The sequence below is a fragment of the Strongylocentrotus purpuratus genome, unplaced genomic scaffold (assembly GCF_000002235.5).
Source record: "Strongylocentrotus purpuratus isolate Spur 01 unplaced genomic scaffold, Spur_5.0 spur5_scaffold_10, whole genome shotgun sequence".
NCBI classification, from domain to species: Eukaryota; Metazoa; Echinodermata; class Echinoidea; order Camarodonta; family Strongylocentrotidae; genus Strongylocentrotus; species Strongylocentrotus purpuratus.
The window spans coordinates 2,597,797-2,607,017 of record NW_022145595.1 but is presented as its reverse complement, the minus strand read 5'-3'; positions in this window follow the sequence as shown (position 1 = coordinate 2,607,017).

Below are 9,221 nucleotides of genomic sequence, written 5' to 3'. Positions count from 1 at the left end.
GCAAAGGTCAAGGGTTCAATTCCTGACATAGCACATATGTCCTTAAGCAAGGCATTTCATGTACCTTACTTCTCTCCATCCAGGTATTCAATGGGTACCTGGTAGGATGTAAAAGTCATTGTAGCTTGCTCATCATTGTGAGCATCTGTGAGCATATGACACCTGGCTCAATGCTCCCCAGGAGTGGAGATAGAGCATATATGGTGTGGTGGCAAGCATGAATCTGATGTAGCGGTATGTGTATAACATGTACATACATTGTAGAATGTAGATGGATTAAGTGCTATATAAACTCAGAATATTTGTTTACAGACTGAATACCTTTCTGTGTCTTAGTGGATGAATTGATAGAGGCAGATTTTAGTTTTGTTCAGTATTAAGTCAGTGAAATGTTATCATTTTCAAATGTTTATCGCAATGGCAGTGGCTGCATATAAAGGAAAGTTTGAATCGAAGTCTTGTTCACCTCGGAAAATATCTTAAACCTACCTCACTTATGCCTAGGTCCTAGTACCGCCGCACGTATCTCTGGATTTCGGGGGCGTTCAGCCGCCGTATCCTAGCCGTAGAGCAAATGTGACGTAGGCATTGATCCCTAAGTGGCATCTTAGAACCTTCCCATAGAATGACCTTCACTCCTTGATGATCATTATGAATTTTAGAACTGATTTAATACTATATCTAACCCTAACCTGATCACAAACCCTAAACTGAACCCAAACTGGTTCTAGAGGTCCCCCCCCCCCCCCCACCCTGGGTTAAGTGCCCTCAGATTCCTTCAAGCCCCCCCCCCCCCCCTCCCCCATCTTTTTTGCAAGGCTTAAAGAGAGTACAAATGCAAATACCTCAAAGCTCCCCCTCATTATTCTAGAACTGTCCTGTCTAAAAGCCCAATCACAAAACTATACTGAAAAATAATGCAATGAAACAATCGTTGCTGGAGTAAATGTCCAATTACCAGTGATACACCTGGGCCCTGTCAGTTTCCAACAAAATGTGTCACAGTTCTATAACAAATTTGCTGACAGCTAGGAGCTTACAACAGTCATGTAACTTGTTATTGATATCAAGTTTTATGACACAGGGCCCTGTACTTGGTTTAGTTTCTGAGAACACAATGCTCCTCTTTACAAAGACCTTCACTTTCTCTACCCCCCCCCCTCCCCCTCCTTCCTCTCAACTATCCCTTCTCCAAGATGCCACTCCTCTCTCATTTCCATTGGCTGGACAGACTCAAGGACGAAAGAGACAAAAACTGTGTCTGAAATATGATTTGACCCGTGTGATCAAGAAAGTTGAGTTGGAACACAAGTGACATAATTTTTTGTCTGTCATTTAGGAACCTAGGACACCTTAAAATATACTCTTGAGGAACATTTATGTATTGACCAGTTCTCTGGTGAAATTGATATATCATTTTGTTTTATCAAATTATAGCACAAAATTATGTTTTGTGCCATATTAAAACATATTTCCAGCGGAATCCAGCCTCCTATAACCTTTTTCAACCATCAAAATAATTTACAGTACTTTTGTTTGCCTAATTGTGCAATTAAAAAAATACATCTTCGATTTCCTAGTATATTGAAATAAAATTTTATTTCATCAAATTTATAGCTTGAAATCATGTTTTGGGGGCTCCTATAATAGAAAAAAAGGAGAGTATACAGTGGTGGATTCCTAAATGGCAGTTCAAAATGATTAAATGAAGTAGACAAAAGCAATTATCTGTTTTCAAGGGGTGCATTTAGTGCTGCGTATGATTTGTACAACGACAGCTACTAATATTTAAAACCCTCCAATATGAGTGCCTTATTTTAACATACTGTAGACTATGCAAAAGTATGGGATTATGTGCAATGATGAATGTGTAGTATACTGATTATCAACTCGTGTATATTTCTTCTTCCTGTAAGTTTCAATCAATTCAATTCATTACTCTGTTTAAAAAAAATACAAAACCTGATTAAAAAAAAAAAAATCATCCATACATACCTCAATAACTTTATTCTCATTTATGTTGAGACTATCAAAGAATATGCTAAATTTCTGAAATAATGTATAATGTACAATTTTGATCATATACAACCATTTCTGAGAGAAAAATGGAAAAACTTTTGGTCTGTCAAAAACGTGTGTGATATTCATTCAACAAAATTTTCATAAAATTGCATATTGTTCTTTCGTAAATATATGTACAGAATTGCAGATTTACTTGCCACTAAATCCAATTAAGTTGTCACATCTTAATATTTGGATGATTATAGTCACATTGTAATTCTATGAAGTGATAGTTACATGGTATTCTGTTGACTTTAATGTACTTAATTATGGATAAGTATTTATTTTTACCTGCTTTGTCACTTGTCACTGTGTTCCAACTCCAACTTTCTGCACATGTTTGTCGAAAATGAAAATTTGGCGTGTAATCAACATACCTGTTGCAGCCCTGCCTTGTTTTGTCTACATCATCATTATAATCACAGGTGCTACATCTATTTTGTATTTTTTATATAATGATTAATGATATCAGTATGTAGTATAAAACATTTGTGATTAATGTATAAAGGAGCGGTCATGCTAGTCATGTTATATTGTGATATAAACATTGTATGTTATTAGATGAAGTTGTAGCATTAACATTGAACATTTAGTCACTGCGGTTTGTTGCATTTGATTTTTCACCAAAGTTATAGTGGCGGGTCTGAGTTTTGGTTTTCTGTTTCATGAAGTGATTTTGTATAAATGAAATATAATGTTTAAAGGTTTTTCAAGTCTGTTGTTCTTAAAAGGTAGGATTTGGTGTGTTATGAATATTGAATATTTGGAAGGGTTGAGGTTAGTTGCCGATTTGCCATGATGTTAAATGAAAAATTGTCACATCCTGTTTGAGGTGGGAGGGGGATAAATCTAAATGTTGATCAGTGTTATCAATAAAACTGGTAAATTACTCACACTTTTAGGAGAACAAAAACAACTTTATTGCCTGCTTTGCTCTGTTTTACCTGAAAATTCATGTAGCTTTTTGTATAAAACATTGATTTAGTGTAAATACATGTATAGTTACATAAATGATACATGTTGCTTCCATTTTTCTTCTTTTTTAAAGTTCTCATTTATAAGCATTTTGTAAGTAAAACAATGCAACATGATATTTCTATTATCATGATATATTAGATGCTATCTTGTGTAGATTACTATCAAATGTCTTTGATGTAAAAAGAAACACTGAATTTACTCATGTTTGTTAATTATTGATATACTCGGATAATATTTTCTGATTCTGCAGGTAGTGTCTAAGAATTTTTGTCTTTTTTTTGTTCTTGTTTCTGTTTTAATTGTGTGAATTGTGGTATACTTGTACAGTCATGTACTATGATGTTAATTTGTTACACATTATATAAATACGTTATTGATTTTAGGACCATTCTGTTCAATATGCATGTGAGTAGTGTCACCCAGCTAGAAGCTGTTGTATGATGGTGATGTAATTTTGTCAATAATTGTATATAGAAATGTATTGTTGATTTTAGGGCAATCCATGTAAAAGGGGATGCCATTCTTGTTTTTGTTTTGTGGTTGTGTGGTTTTGCCATACTTTTTCATGGCATGGACTCCGTCAGAATTTATGGGCAATTCTTTGCAATGCATGTGTCGGCATTTCATTATTTTACTTCATCCACAAAAGGGGGGGGGGGGAAATAGGGTAATAATTGCTTTATTGCTCTTTGTGCCATTACCTTTAAACTTGAAATAGTGAACAGAGATATTTTCATTTTTTGATAAATCATATGGGGAAAATATCTATGTCGCACCGGGCATATTGCATGGAATTGCCCTTATATCTTATGTAGAATTCTTCAACATTGTAGGCCTACTTCCATTTCCCCCAGAATTTACAACTTGAAATGTAATACAGTTTCACACATCGAATCCCATTTATCCAGACATCCAAACGATGTCAGGAACGGAACATCTCAGAGATTTTTTTTTGGCATACACTATTTTGTGTTTTTTGCCCATGCATTCATAGTGCTAAATATTCAGAGGAAACATTCTGAAGAGCCTTGTGCGTCGAGATTCGCCCTCTAGTTTATCGGTTATTGTCATGTATGTATTTGTCATGTTAACTCAAGTAGGATGTGTGGAACATTAATGTGTCGAATAGGCATTTATTTCCAATAGAGACTGTATTGTTTTCAAGTGAAAGATTAACATGAACAACACAATACTTCCGCTAAGAACATTCATGCTGCCTGTTTTCTATCACGGAGGCGTATCAGATATTCATTATGGTAGGGGGGGGGAGGGGGGCGGAACCCTTTATGAAGGGAGGCAGAATTCGAATGGGCAGTACAAGTTACATTGATATTTTGTAATACACTGTACAATGAATAGTCGGATTAACAATTAAGGGGAGTGGAGAAGGGGGGGGGGGGGGGGGGGGGGGGAGACGTCAGCTCCAGTATGCTGGCTAAGCCTCGGCCATTGCCCATTGTACTGCAAGCACTTAGGAATGTGAAATCGTCATAAAGCCAGCCATGCATGCCTGATCTATGCGTTGTCGCATTGTCTAGTTTCTTTTCCAGTCGGCATAAGCATCGGTACAACGCTTGATAATGAAAGCAGAGGAGTAACATAACAACATGTATGTTAACACAATTTACATTAGGAGTTTTAACATGTATTGTAATTATTCCATGCAGTTGGCTCATATAACATATCTCATATTACTGGAATATATAAGCTTTAAAAACAGATATATTTGTTTGTATATCCCTTCGCTTTGTTAGCCTGATTTGGTGGTTAAAACATAAAATATATTTAGCGTATTCATGTAAGAAAATGTAGCTTTATGAACCATATTGCATAATACGATTCTATAATCTCGATCGTATAATCTTTAAAAGTCTAATATTAATTATTGTTCAATGATATTCTTTAGTTGCAAATGTTTTTCTGCGATATTTCAAAGTTGGTGTTTGGTTTGTTAAATAGTGTTATTTCAAAGTATGTTGGAAAAGTACAGATATTAATTTTGACAAAGTTATTTGTCTTATTTTTGTAAACGGGTTCTTGAATTATTTGAGAGAGTGGATATACTCGGACTAATGTAGCTAATGCGAGTTATGTTATTTGTCTTTTGTTTCTGTCACTAGACCACCTTCATTTGCGTCAATAAAATTTAGAACATCATGTTTCTGGAGTTGCCTTGGTTATAATTATATTTACTAAAACAAAACTATATTCAAGATTTCAAGATTTCAAATTTATATAGTTTGAATGTGAAATTGAATAAGCATTGATTAACTGTGAGTGTGAAGCAATGACAGTGGTTAAGTGACAACTGATTTCTACTGATTGCTACAAGGGTTTCTGGACCATGTGTGTGTGTGGGGGGGGGGGGCTACGGGGGCACAGTTCCGGAAAATATCCGATTAGGAGAAAAAGTTTAAAAACACATAACATGACATGAGGGAAGGGGGAAAAGAACGTAATGGAAGAGGGTTAAATTGGGGAAATATCTGACAATGTGAAAGACGAAACAAAACCAAAAAAATGTGTGTGTGTGTTGGGGGGGGGAGTTTTTTTAAATTTCTGACAAAGAGAAAAACTTTTTAAAAAAACATTAAAAAAAAAAAAAAATCGAAAATGTAAATCGGGCGTTAAGAACACAGTGTTATCTTGACAGTTGGGGCGCGCGATTTTATTTTGCTTATCCTTGAGGTTAACTAAATCAAGTTTTAAAATAAAAGGGGGAGCTAGAGCATGTGCCCCAACCAGGCGCGTACGCAGGGGGGGGGGGGGTTAACGGTTAAACCCCCCCTTTGATATTTTTTTATTTGTGTATTTTGGAGGAACCCCCCCCCTTTGGTAATTTTTTTTTTTTAAATAATAAAAAAAAATTATACCAATGGCTGACCTAAAATAGGTGACCTTACCCCCCCCCCCCCCAAACGGAGCAAAATGTCAAAATTTCGAGACCAAAAAAAAAAGTGTCCTCTTCCCCCCCCCCCCCCCCCCCCCCCCCCCTCGTTATTCAGCGGCTGGCTGAGTCGTTGCGATTTTTTGGTGACCTTACCCCCCCCCCCCCCCAAACGGAGCAAAAATGTCAAAATTTCGAGACCAAAAAAAAATGTCCTCTTACACCCCCCCCCCCCCCCCCCCCCCCCCCCCCGTCGCTTATTCAGCGGCTGGCTGAGTCGTTGCGATTTTTTGGAGACCCCCCCCCCCCCCCCAACAACCTCTTACACCCCCTCCCCCCCCCCCTCGTTATTCAGCGGCTGGCTGAGTCGTTGCGATTTTTGGGGGACCCCCCCCCCCAAAAAAAAAGGTGTCCTCTTACCCCCCCCCCCACGGGCTGAGTCGTTGCCAATTTTGTGGCCCGATTTCAAAATGTTAAACCCCCCCCCCCCCCTTGAAAAAAATCCTGCGTACGCCACTGGCCCCAACTGTAATATAATGAGAGTTGTATTTGGACGAACACGGCATCATCTAACCTGCAAGAGTTATTCTATGAGCAGCTATCGATGAAACAAATATAATATGTTTTAGAGGACAAACAAAGCCAGATCTAGAAAAAAAATTGCAAATCGTTTTGTTTTTAATAGATTGTATGAAGAGTTTGGCTCACGCATGCACTTCAAATTAGCATATCACTACATTGCATATGTGTTTACTTCGGGTCGAAACTAAAATCTAAAATATGTAATCATTGATCCAGAATAATTACTGGGAGATAACCCAAGCATATCATTGTTTTAATGAATCGGTAATGATCCGCTTTCAGCACCGTGTAGGTTGTGGAAAAGTCCATATTGTCATCTTTGTAAGCTTATCATGTCATAGATAGATAGATAGATAAATGGTATTTTATTGCATCTTTCATGAATGGCAGTTTCACAACTGAATTGCACATGAGTTACACGAATTGGATATATACATTGTAAAAAACTTACATAACATTTAGTTAAAAATTATTAAAACGTGACACGTTACTACTGCCTAAATACCATAAACAATTAAAAAACACTTAATGAACATAATTTCTACCAAAGAAAAAAGAAAAAAGGTATAAACATAATTACATGCCAACATAATATGGACTAAGGCAAATCATACAACAGTTCGTCATGTTACAATATTGCAGTAGTGGGTATGGTGGTAAAATAATCAATGATAGCGGTAAAAGCAGGTGTATGAACATTTAGTAATATTTGAAATAATTATTCAAATTTAAAAGTAAAAAGCAATTCAATATCATTAAAACATACCGGTACGATATACACAATTATTACAAGAATGTACAGGAATCGAGTCATTTCAATGATAAATCATTACAATAAATATAAACATGAGCAAATTAACTGTTATTATACAGGCGAATCAAATTTGGAATAGGACTATTTTGCATGCGACTGGTTTTACATTTAAAATCCGGAATTTTCTTTGAATTTCTAAGTGTTCTAGTACAATGTTTTTGTGGGAGAAATTGTTTAAATTGATCAGTGAGTGATAATGTTTTTTGAAAGAAAGTAGTACATAAATATTGGCGTCTTTCATCTAATCTTTGTAATTGAGATTGTGCGAGTGAAATTGTATAGTTATCATAATCCCTCCGAAAAATTATCCGCAACGCTCTCTTTTGAACTCTCTCCAATCTCTCGTTTTGGTATTGCGTGAGTCCTCCACTCCACACAGGACTGGCATATTCAAGTAAGGGGCGAATATAGCCCACAAAAACAGTAATAAGGTCTTCCTTTGGAAGACCATATTTCACCAGAGAACGTAACATGTATAGTTTGGCACTTGCCCTTTTTTCAATGTCTTTTATGTGAGCATCCCACTTTAAATTATTCTGTATAGTAATTCCTAGCAATTTAACTTCACTCACTGTTTCCAATAAACAATTCTCTAAAATTATACTAGTTTGATTAACGGGTGCCCTAGAGAATTTGTTGTCCAATGTCCTGAGATATCCATTTTGCCATAAAACCTTCAATAACTTTGGCAAAATGATCGGTCAAAGATATCGGCCTTAATTTATCAATACTCGGTGGACTTGTTTTGGGATTGGAACAACAATTGCATGTTTCCAAACATCAGGAACCTTCCCGCAATTAAAGGAGGTGTTGATTATACGAGCCAATGGCTCTGCAAGTTCAACAGAGAACTGGCGGATGAGCCGCGCAGAGATGCCATCTGGGCCACTTGAAGTTGAACTTTTAATTTGAGAAAGAGCTCTGTTTACTTGCCACGGTTGGACTACCGGAAGACTTTGCGATGACGGCAAGTATGATGGTAGAGCAGCGAGATCAAGTTTTTTCAGATCAGAAGATACAGATACAAAATGATTATTAATGGCATTAGCGATTATGCCACTCTCTTCAGGGTTCACACCTGCAACTGGGATGTTAGGTGAACCTTTGCGCTGTCCTGTAAGAACGCGTATTTCGCGATACCAGCGAGAAGGGTTACTCTTTTTATGTCTCTGAACACGGGTGGCATGATAGAAAACTTTAGCATTTTCAATAGATGATTTAACTTTATTACGTAATCGCTTCCATAAGGTATGATTCCCCTGGTCATGTGCAACTTGTCTCCTATGAATTAGTGACTTTATTTCTCCTGTCATCCATGGCTTATCATCACAGTGTAGCTTGACTTTACAAATCGGGAAATATTTATCAATTGCATCATTTAAAGTTTTATAAAAAGCATTACATTGTACATTTACATCATCATCAGTTATAATTTCAGGCCATTCATAACACGAGAGCCATTGTCCGAATGCTCTTATAGAGCTATCCGGCATAGGTCATAATCTAAGAATTCAAATGTCGCGGAAAGATCATCACAAAAAAGTTATTTTTCAAATAATATATTCTTGTTTGACCACGCCATGTCATTTAGCCCTCAAACGTACTTGCATCAGGCTATGCATTTTTTTTTAAGCGATTCGATAAAATATTACGACTTTTTGCTCACAGGTCACTCAATACACGTAGTTCGCCTTTCCTTTTCCGAGCACAGGCGATTTAAACAAATTATGATTTGTTAAACAAACTATAATATATTGTATATATTCCTTGATTTATAGTACCCGTAGAACTGATATTCAAGTATTTATTTATTTATTTTCTTATTTCTTATTTACTTGTCATTACTTTGTTTAATATTATTTGTTTATATTCATTCACTTATTTATTTATTAGTTATGA